Source organism: Kogia breviceps, chromosome 10, assembly GCF_026419965.1.
Source record: "Kogia breviceps isolate mKogBre1 chromosome 10, mKogBre1 haplotype 1, whole genome shotgun sequence".
Lineage (NCBI taxonomy): Eukaryota > Metazoa > Chordata > Mammalia > Artiodactyla > Physeteridae > Kogia > Kogia breviceps.
In genome coordinates this window covers 91532899-91543904 of record NC_081319.1, presented here as the reverse complement: position 1 = coordinate 91543904, position 11006 = coordinate 91532899, and the positions used below count along the sequence as shown (strand labels likewise).

General features: G+C 39.1%; 1 protein-coding gene across 25 annotated transcripts in view; it reads left to right on the top strand.

Annotated features, from left to right (window-relative positions):
* The window catches only part of CDKAL1 (CDK5 regulatory subunit associated protein 1 like 1), a 657591-nt gene that overhangs the window by 90398 nt on the left and 556187 nt on the right, over positions 1-11006 (top strand). The gene's annotated exons all lie outside the window — the stretch shown is intronic.

The window sequence follows — 11006 nt, the reverse complement described above, 5'->3', positions numbered from 1 at the left end:
CAAGGGCCTGCTATAGCACAGGGAACTCTATTCAATATCTTGTAATTACCTATAATGGAAAAGAATCTGAAAAAGAATAGATTTATATATATATACCAGTATGTATATATTTGTATAACTGAATCACTTTGCTGTATGTTTGAAACTAACACAACATTGTAAATCAGCTATACTTCAATTTAAAAAAAAGTGCTTTCAAAAGGAAGATTTGTTTGTATTTTAATTTGCATTTTTATTTTTGAACATACTCTTAAGGGTCAGCCATTTTTAATGATCTTGGATGACCAGACCAGCCTGTGGAGTGTTTTCTGTCCTACTTCAGACTTTACTTGTTGTGTGACCATGTTCATTATAATCTCAAAGGAGAAAAAACAACGGGTTAAAAAAAAAAAAACAAAGCAAAAGCAACAACAAAAATAGTCTTATTCCCAGGATGCCGGTAACTTTTTTGGGGTATGTACTTAGCTGTACTATAAGTAGTTTTATGAGATGGTTATAAAGGCCAAAGATAAAAGATTAAGTTTTTCCCCTTTTTTTTTTCTATGAAGTGACTGTTTATTTTTTTTGGTCTCTTGATGTATGTGTGAAACACTATTGTCCAACAATAAACTGGAATTTTATTTTACTGAGTTGATCTTTAAAAAAAAAAAAAGATACAATTATATATTTTTAAACAATTCTATTTTTGGTTTGTAGCGAATTCTCACTAATGAATTATTTTCTCCTTACCAAAATATGGTTGCAGTTGGCTGCCAGGAGTGTATATCTTATTCACCCAGTTTTCATTGTCCACATGTATAGATTATCCATGATAATCTAGTTAAAACAAAACAACTCTTGCTTCCCTTTGGTTCATTGATAGTTTTCATAATTGCCGTAATGGCAGCCATAGGGAGGGAGGAGACTTATCCAGGGGTGGCAGCCGTGGAGATAAATAGCAGACATATTCACATTCTTTGGCAGTAATATCCTTTGGGAGTTGTTGGATTTGCTGTGGGAGATGGTGAGGTGAAAGGAACGATTAATGATGACTCCCAGGTTTCCGGTTTCAGCATGAGTACACCGAGATGTACTCTTAGATCTGAGATGCCATTTATGGAGATGGGGAATTCTGGAAGATGGAAGGTTTAGTCATTTGCCTGCTGGCTCTCAGTTTCAATTCCCTGATTTCCTCTGTCCTCTGTATTGCATGGAACTGCATTTCACTCTCCTTCCCTTTTGGCTTTTGTGGTTGGATTTGGCCAGTAGGAGGCGCTAATGGAAGCCTGGCGGATGGGAGTAGGGAGGAAGTAGGGTGGTTTCCTCCCACTCTCTTTGCTCTGGGTTGGGCTCCGGGAAGTGGCAGTTTCTTTCCTGTGGCTCCAGCCCCTCTCAGCCCCTCCCTTGGTTGCAGGGCTCCTTTCCCATGGGAGGCTCCTGGTACTCTTGCTCCTGCCAGTGACCACAGCTTCTGGGCGCTTCCAGTCAGCCCCTCCAGCCCTTAGGCTGATCGTGGTTTCCTGCTGTTACTCATCTCCTGGTCGCTTCACCCTGCCCCATTTGGTGAAGACATTGGGTGTCTTGGCTTTTCCATCGCCCATGTAACCACACTTCTGTATTAATTATTCTTCATCTTAACGCCTAGAGTGGTTTCTGTTTTCCTAACCAGAACCTGAAAATTTGAGGGTTCAGTTTTGGAAATGGTCTGTGTCCAGTTTAATATTTTTTCAGTATGTTCCAGTGGAGATGTTACCAGATGAGTTGTAGAGTGAGCTCAGATGGATGTCTGAACTGGGAGAATAAATTTGGTATCACCTCTCAGTACACTGGTAGTATTTGAAACCGTGAGAGGTATGGTTGGAACCATCCAGTGAATAGATGACACGGGAACCAAAATCTAGTCCTAAGGAACTCTACTTCCGGGAGGGCAGATGGGAACGGATAAAGTAGAGCAGCCAGGGAGGAAGGACGAAAACAGGAGAGTGACGCTATCCACAACGTAAAGAAAAAAGTGACTGCATGGTGCACTGTCTGTGGCATTTGGCATCAGCTCCCTTGGTGAAAGTGGTTTCCGGGGAATGGAGAGTGGTTGAAGGTCTTCATCAAAATGAAGTGGTGGAAGAGTGGATGGGAGGTGGCAGAGTGTATCTGGTACAGGGAGACACGTCTTTCCAGATGTTTGACTCTGGAAGGGAGTAAAGAAATGGGAAGGTAGGAGGATTAAGACAAGCTACAGTTTTTACAGTTGCTTTTTTGCATTGAAAATGCTTAATATTTGAATAGGTTCAAAAATAAAAAATAAGTTATGCAAGGAAAAAATCTTCCTCTTGTCTCCCATCAGTCCTATTCGACTCTGTTCTCCCCACCTCAGCCATTGCTATTTGTTTCTGATGTACATCCAAACATTTTTTTAATATGAATACAAGCAAATGTGACTATGTATTCTCAGTTTCCAGTGGTAGCATAGTATATATATATTTTTAGTGTCTTTATTATTTTCTTTGAACAATGTGTCCTGGAGATCTTTTTATATTAAGACTTCGAGGTTATTCTTTTTTTTCTTTTGTAAGTAGCTTATAGGAGTCTCAATTCTTTTTTTTTTTTAATTTAATTTTTATTTTATATTAGAGTATAGGTGATTTACAATGTTGTGTTAGTTTCAGGTGTATGGCAGAGTGGTTCAGTTATGCATATACATTTATCCATTCTTTTTCAGATTCCTTTCCCATAGAGGTTTTTACAGATTATTGAGTAGAATTCCCTGTGCTATACAATAGGTCCTTATTGATTATCTATTTTATATATAGTAGTGTATACACGTTAATCCCGAACTCCTCATTTATCTCTCCCCCCATAGGAGTCTCACTTCTGAATAAAATGTCTTTAGTCAGTCACCTGTTGCTGTTAGAAATAAAGCTGCAATTAATGACTTTTGCACCTGTGCAAGTGCGTTTGTCCTAGCTAAGTTCTTGGAGCTTCTTGGTCAGAGGGTATGCATTTGCCATTTCGGGACATCATGTCAGACGGCCTCCACAGGTGGTGGCCTAGTTTACATCCCCACCAGCACTGCATGAGGGTGCCTGTTTCCTCACGGTTACCTCAGTTCAGTGTGTTATCAAACTTCTGGGATTTTGACAATATAGGAAGTGAAGAAAAATGGTACAGTTTTTTGGGGGGGCGCAGTTTTAGTTCTCATGGATTAAGAATGGGGTCCAACATCTTTTTGTTCAAGAGCCATATGTGTTTCTTCCTTCGTAAACTGTTCATAGTCTTCGCCCACTTTTTTTCAATTAGATTTTGGTCATCTCAACATTTGAATTTTACTTATTAGGCCTGAGCGCCTACAGGCTCAGTGTGGCAGGAACATAGTAGCACACAAGGTGGGCTTTGGATAGAGGGGTGGGTCCCCTCCAAAGTCCATTTGGTGTATTTATTGCTTCTTAGTTTACAAACCTATTTAACACCTAGAAATAGATATCCTTTTAGGGATTCTTTAGACACAGTTACTTCTGAAGTAATTATGTATCGGGATCAGCAGAGCAATTTAATCTGGAAAGAGAATGGGGGAATGTTAGCAGTGTTCTATCTACATAGCAGGTAAACCGTCTGTCTAGCGCTCTGATTTTGATTATGACCGGGTCTGTTTCGCTATATAATTAATCTTCAGTAGTTACTGGTGGAGTTTTGCCAGCTATTATTTCTCATTTAGGAGAAAAAAATGTTCTTTTCCCTTCATACAGTAAGCAGAGTTCAAGCTGACCCTTGGTTTCCTCATCTTATTTCTGCGAAGCGCTCAGCATGACTGTTTTAAAAGAACAAACTCATTATGCGTGTAATCTCCAAGTGTTAAGTGCTTTCCCCAGGAGCTGCTATGTTCTACTTCACTCAGAAACATGCCGAGCAGTCACCAGCACTGCACCGTGGAGGAGGGTCAGTCCTTGCTATATGTATTTCAGCGTGGGAGCTAGAGATACTCTGTCAGTCTGTCTCTCCCTTTCATTTCTCCTCTTCATCTTTCCTACACCTTCTTTTTCTCCCTGTCTTCTCCCCAGCCTCCCACTCCTCCAAGCCTAGCTGCTTAAAGGGAGCATCCTTTGTCATGGATCACTTTGCTTTTATAAAATAGATTTTGAAAGCATGGTTATTCCATGTTGTGCATTTACACAGTCCCTGTAAAGAACAATAAATGAAATGTGGAAGGAAAATATGAATCTGTTGACCAGGATTTTTGTTTTGCCTTTTATTGGTTTTAAGATTTTTTTCAATGTGCTCCTTAAAGGTGCCTGAAAATTTTTGTATTATAGCATGCTCTATTCTCTGGGTTTTTAGTAGGCATCCAGTGGTTTGTATTACATAAATAAACTCCCAGCTGTGATTAAACATAATGGACATTTAAACTGTTTGGACTTGCCTTGCCTTCCAGAGTTCTGTGGTACAAAATTCCCCCCAAATGCTGTTGGATCCAAAATAATCAAGACTTTTCTCCCTCTTCGTTTTGTCCTTAGTGAATTTTTATTTGTATCAGCTTGCTTAGCTGCCTTACTTAAATCTATGGATTTAAGTAGTTTAAGGCTCCTCTTACTGTTTGAGGCTGCTCTTCTAGCTGACTTTCAGATGGAACAGTTGTGTAAGGTAAATGGTTTATTGTGGGTACTGTTGATATGAACCATGCCCATCTCTTACGTAATGCCACCATTATGCAGAAGGCTGCAGGGGGAAGGGAAGATTGGTTGCTTTGAAAGTCAGCCTGTGCTCTGCAGTAATGCTCCTGCACTCAGTTTGTTATTTTTTTTTTTGAATTTTATTTTATTAATTTTTTTGTATAGCAGGTTCTTATTAGTTATCCATTTTATATGCACTCAGTATTAATTCTTTCTTTGCTTGCCTGTTTCCCACTGATAACGGAAGGCCAGGAGCTGACATGTTCAAGATCTTGGAAATTTTGGAAATAGCCAAACAGCTCCTTTTGAAGCCTGGTTATTTGTCTTATTAGAAGTAGTATCGTGAGGCAACCTCAAGGTCATGTAATAAATTTTTTACTTTGTTTTTAGGTATTATCTATATTATTTTTGATCAAGAAGCAAAGAGCCCCTAATGAGGCATTCTGATTTCCTTAAATTTACAGTCTTTGAAGTCAGTTTGTCTGGTTTTCTAATCCTGGCCCCCTCACTGACTGTGTGATTTTAGGCAAGTTACTTATCCTCTCTAAGCCTTAGATACCCCCTCTGTAAAACTGGAGTAAAAGTTGAACCCACCTCAAATTGGGAGGATTAAATGGGGGAAAGAAAAAAGGAGTATGACATGCTTGGCTCATTGCTGGGTACATAATATGTACTCAGTAATGTTAGCTATTATCATTATTGCCAATCAGATTTTAGTACTTTGGATTTAGAAGTAATTTATCTTGTATACATAAAGAAATAGTTTGGAAAGTAAATGTGTTTCGATTAAAACAAATAATAGTTTGTTTCTCCATCCTTACACTCAAAGTGGGTGGTGTGTCAATGACCATCATTTTCTTGGTTCAGTGAGTGCAAAAGCTTTTAGCAGTGGGGAGAAAAGTCCTAGAAAATGTATATCAGGTCACTGTTTTCATGATGGATCACAGCAGGAGCATAGTTTATGTTCTTACCTTAAAATGCAAGAACACTATTGATTCTGAGCCCTATGAAAAAGGAAATTAAAAAAAAATTTTTAAAGGCTTGATGAGTTGTTTTTAGTTTAGTTTAAATGCTGTTAGAAATTCAAACAGTGCAGATGGAGGTAAATTAAATATTAATGTGTCCCTTCTCAGGGTTAAACTTTATAAAATTATAAAAGTAATATCCATGCAAGTTTAAACAAAAAAAAAGAGACTATAAAAGTGCATATTAAGACCATGTTGGAGGCCAGCTGAACCTTCATCTTATTTCCAAGGGCAAACACCTCAAACAGTTTCATATTTATGCTTCGAGAATTTTTTTGTTTGTTTTTTTTTACTTAGAACAGGATTTCCTCTTTTTCCATTTTAAAACACAAGTGAAATACAAGACCTACTCTTCACCTTGCTTTCGTCTGATGATATAACAAAGATTATTATAAATTAGTACTTACAGATTTATCTTGCTTTTTTAACAGCTGAATGGCATTTTAGATGCAGTCTCATAATTTATTTAACCAGTCTCCTTATAATGAATATGTAGGCTTTCCAAGTTTTTTGCTTTGTCAGTAATCTTCCATGTGAATTTAAAAATTTATGTGTGTACATATATATGTATGTGTATATCTGTGAGTTTGTATATAACTGTGTGTGGTGCAAGTATCCTACAAGCATGTGTAGGAGAAATTCTCATGCACATTTAAATTTTTGACAGCTATTCCCATGTTGCATTCCAAAGAGTTTCGTCAGAATAGACTCCATCAGCAGAGTAGAGCTTGCCAGCTTCCCCATTCCTTTGCTAGCACTAGGTAGTACCATACTTTCTAATATTTTCCAGTTTGGTATATGAGCACAAAGGATCTTATTTCATTTCGCATTAAAATAATTCAGTGAGATCAGTGTATATCAGGGTAAAGTTCTAACAGAGCAAACATCTAAATGTAAAACCCTATGTGTAGTAAAATAAAACATGGGTGAATTCTTTAATAATCTGGGAGTAGAGGAAACTTTTCTAATTATGACTGAAAATCTGGAAGCAGTAAGAGAAAAGTTTGATAGATTAGCAGATGCAAACTCTTATATATAGTATGGATAAACAACAGGGTCCTGTATAGCACAGGGAATTATATTCAATATCCTGTGATAAACCATCATGGAAAAGAATAGGAAAAAGGATATATATATGTATAACTGAGTCGCTTTGCTATACGGTGGAAATTAACAGAATGTTGTAAATCAACTATACTTCAGTAAAATTTAAAAAAGAGAAAAGTTTGATAAATTTGATATCCTGAATATAAAAAAGCATGAAGAAGCTATAAAAAAGTAAAATAACAAGCCGGGAGAAAATATTGTAACTTCTATCATAGACAAAAGATTAACATCCTCTTTGTGTGTGTGTGTGTGTGTGTGTGTGTATTTGTAAATTAAAACTAGAGATTAAAATGACTATTTATCCTGATAGAAAAATGGGCAAAAGATCTGAACAGATGGAAAACTGGGGGGGGGAACCCCCCCAACTCTGCAGAGGCCCTTAAACATGTGAAAAAATGCTCAACTCATTCTTAATAAGAGAAATGCACAGTTCAAATCCCATTGGTTTCCTGTTTCTCACCGCATTGCCAGAAGTACAAAGGTTTGATAGCACACTCCATGGGTGATGCTGTGGATAGATGGGCCGTCTCATGCATTGTTCATGGCAATGTGAAGCCATGCCCCCCTTATGCAGGAGAATTTATCCTTTGACCCAACAGTCACACCTTTTTGGACTTGATTCCACAGGTAATCTGGGAAAAATACAAAATGATACATGTACAGTGCTATTCGTTGCAGCGCCATTTGAAATAATGAAAGACTGTAAGTAGTCAGATCTTGAGGTCTAGATTCCATCTGGCTAGCCTCAAGTGTGTAGCTTTTTACCCCAGTACTGATATCCCAGCTCTGGCATTGGCAATATTTGGCTTACGTGCAGATGATTTTCAGCTGCATGTCACGGGTTAACAAGGACATGCGTTGGAGGACAGGTCTCACGGTAGGTAGAATTGTTTCCTGGGTCTTCTCGAAGTCTGTGCCTCCAGTCTTGGTGCCTTCTTACTGCCTTTCCCTTCTGTGGTCCTTTCTTGCCCATTTCCCTAGTCCTGTCCCCTGTGTTCTCTCTGATTCTGTTTCCCTGTCCCAGACACTGGAGAACCTGACACGCATGCTCCGATTAAGGCAAGAACATAAGCTGTTAACCTTCTCTTAGCAGATAGTTAACCCAGTAACCTACTTACCTACTAGCAGTAGGATGTTTGAACAATTATTTTATTTGGGGTGATGAGGTTCTAGAAACTGCACGTCTTCTGGTATTTCCTGATTGTTCTAGATGTTGCTCCTCTAAGGTAGACATGCCAAAGACTAGCTTATTTCTTCTGTTTCAGATGCCTTTCACCCCCACCCTGCCTCCTATATTAATGTTTGAAGTTGGGATGTATCTTAAAACTTAAAAGAACAGAGAACAATGTTCCACCTCTCTTGAAGAGCTGTTACAAAGTTGGTTGTGTTTCTTATAGTTGATGGCATCTTAAAACCCAGGAAACGTGTTCATAGGGGGCAAAACATGTGGAATCGCATTACTTACTGGCAAATAGCCATGTATGATTTTCCTCCTCACTGCCCCTTTGTAGTGAGTTTGTTTTCCGTGTTATTTAAAAACCCTAAAAAAGGGCCTCTGCTGGGTGATTGTAAGTTGGCACAGAGCAAGCAAATACTCAAAATTGAGAAAGGAAAATGAAAAAGCAGGAAGGTCCCCCTAACCACCCCACTTCTCCCCTGACACAGTCATGAACCCCTCATGTGAGAGATGCCCTCGCTATACTCAGAGGAAAGGAGCGTCCTTATCTCTGAAGATAAAGGGATGCTGAGATGCTAACAGATAGGCCTTGCTAGGTTTCCTCCAGTTTTACTGCATGTACCATGTTCCTTAACCTATGGTGGAGGACCATCTTATTTTTCTGGGTAACAGTACTAGTATTTATACAGATATCTTTCTTGAACTTTTAGCAATTAACACAATTGATTATTTCTTTTTAAAGTACTTTCTTCTCTGGATTTCTGTGGCACCGTGCTCCCTAGTTTTATCCCCTTATCATACTGGCTGTTCCTTTTCCATGTCCTTTTCTCATCTCAACTCCATCAGACCTTTGAACAACCCAATGTTCTGTCTTCTGCTTTTTCTCTCTCCTCCCCCCCCCCCCCATCCTATATTCTCTCCTTAGGTGAGCACATCCATTTCTATAAATTCAGGTATCTTTTTAGGGTTTAGATTCTCCCATTTGTGTCTTCAGCCTGGAAGACTCCTGTGAGCTTTGGTTTCATATATACAAATGGCTGATCAGTATTTCTGGTTGGACATTTAATAGGGATCTCAAACAAAACATGTCCACAACAGAACTATCGATTCTCTGTTCCCCCAATTCGTGCCTTTCCAAACCTCCCTTATCTCAAGAAATGGCACCTCAGTAACTGATGCTCAGGCCAGAATCCTTTCCACGTGTTTAGGGGTCCTACATGATGCCTTCTTGCACGACTCATACCTGATCTAACAGTGAATTCTTTTAATTCTGCCTCCAAAACATGCCTCCATTCACTTCTCATTCTTGCCATTGCTGTAATCCCAGTCCGGGTTTCTACGGTCTTTTGCTTACCCTTAGACCATTGTATCAGCTTCCAACTGATTTTCTTGCCTTTACGTTTTTCCCCACTTCTTTTGCTTTTACCCCATCTACAGACTTTTATTCACAGTGTTTCCAGAGTGGGATTTCCAAAGTAGGAATTAGTTCATGTTTGAAACCCAGTGGTGACTTCTCATTACTCTTAGAATAAATGTAATTTTCTTAACTTGCCAATATTTTCTGCTTCCTGCCTGCCTCTCAGACCTTTCTCTCCCTGGGCCCAGACACAGTGGTCTTCTCTCTGTTACTGGAACATGGCAAGCTTGGGCCTGTGTCATGGCCTCTGCACTCGGGCTATTTTCTCCTTGGAATGCTCTTTCTTCTGATCTTTGCGTGGCAGATTCCTTCCCATTGTTTAAGTCTCAACTCAGATTTAAGCTTCCAAGGGAGACTTATTTATTTATTTATTTTGACACCAGTTGTACTTGAACATTTGTTACTTTTTAAAAAATTAATTAATTAATTAACTTTGGGCTGTGTTGGGTCTTTGTTTCTGTGCGACGGCTTTCTCTAGTTGTGGCAAGCGGGGGCCTCTCACTGTCGCGGCCTCTCTTGTTGCGGAGCACAGGCTCCAGACGCGCAGGCTCAGTAGTTGTGGCTCACGGGCCTAGTTGCTCCGCGGCATGTGGGATCTTCCCAGACCAGGGCTCGAACCCGTGTCCCCTGCATTAGCAGGCAGATTCTCAACCGCTGCACCACCAGGGAAGCCCCCAAGGGAGACTTATTTTGACCAGCAACCCCACAATTCTTCTCTGTTCATTACTCTCTTTAATCATCTTAATATTATTGACCGGTACCTGAAATTATCTTGCTTATTTCTCTGTCTTTTGTTTTGGTCAGACTTCCTCTTTAAGGCTGTAAACTCCTTGAGGGCGGAAACTGGTTTCACTCTCATATCCCTAGTACTTAGAACAGAGCCTGACACATAGTAAATCCTTGTTGTGTTTTGGTAGTTGACTGATTTATGCTTGTAATTAGAACAATCTGTTGACAATATTAAGTAAGATATATTAGCACAAAACTGAGTTCAGAAATAATTGGATAAGAAACTCCTGTGTTCATCAGAGAAGGGACCTTGTCTTTTTGGGGGTGGTTACCAAAAAGTTAGGTAATTTTGTGGGCATTTTGGTATATTCACAGGATTCCTGTTGATTGCAATTACTGGATCACCAAGCAGTATTCCTTTTGTAAGTCAGTACATTTCAACACTGGCAAAATTCCAGACAGCGTAGAATAATATGCCTTATTTATTGCTGGAGTTCTCCTTGAGAGGGCTTTTGTTGAAGTATGGGGAGAGTTGTCTGATGATTTTACGGTGACTGAAGAGAAGAATGTGCCAGGATACAAAGTTGGCATCTGGCACAGATAGTTCTGTCTTTTGATTTTTATTTGTTTGTTTGAAGTAAATCTGTATCTCTGTATTTTTATCATTAGCTAACAGACATTCATGACTTTTTCTTATGTGCATAATACATCGCTCATAGTATTGCTTTGTCTTTTAAAATTCAACATTCATTCAGTAAATACTTATTTAATGAATATCTACCATGTACGAGGCACTGTAATAAGTGCTGGGGATATGGCTGTGAATAAGATGAAGTCTCAGCCCTAAATATTTGTTAAATAAATTGGTGGCTTTCTTGGAGTTTATTTCAGAGGATTGGTATGGCCTTCAG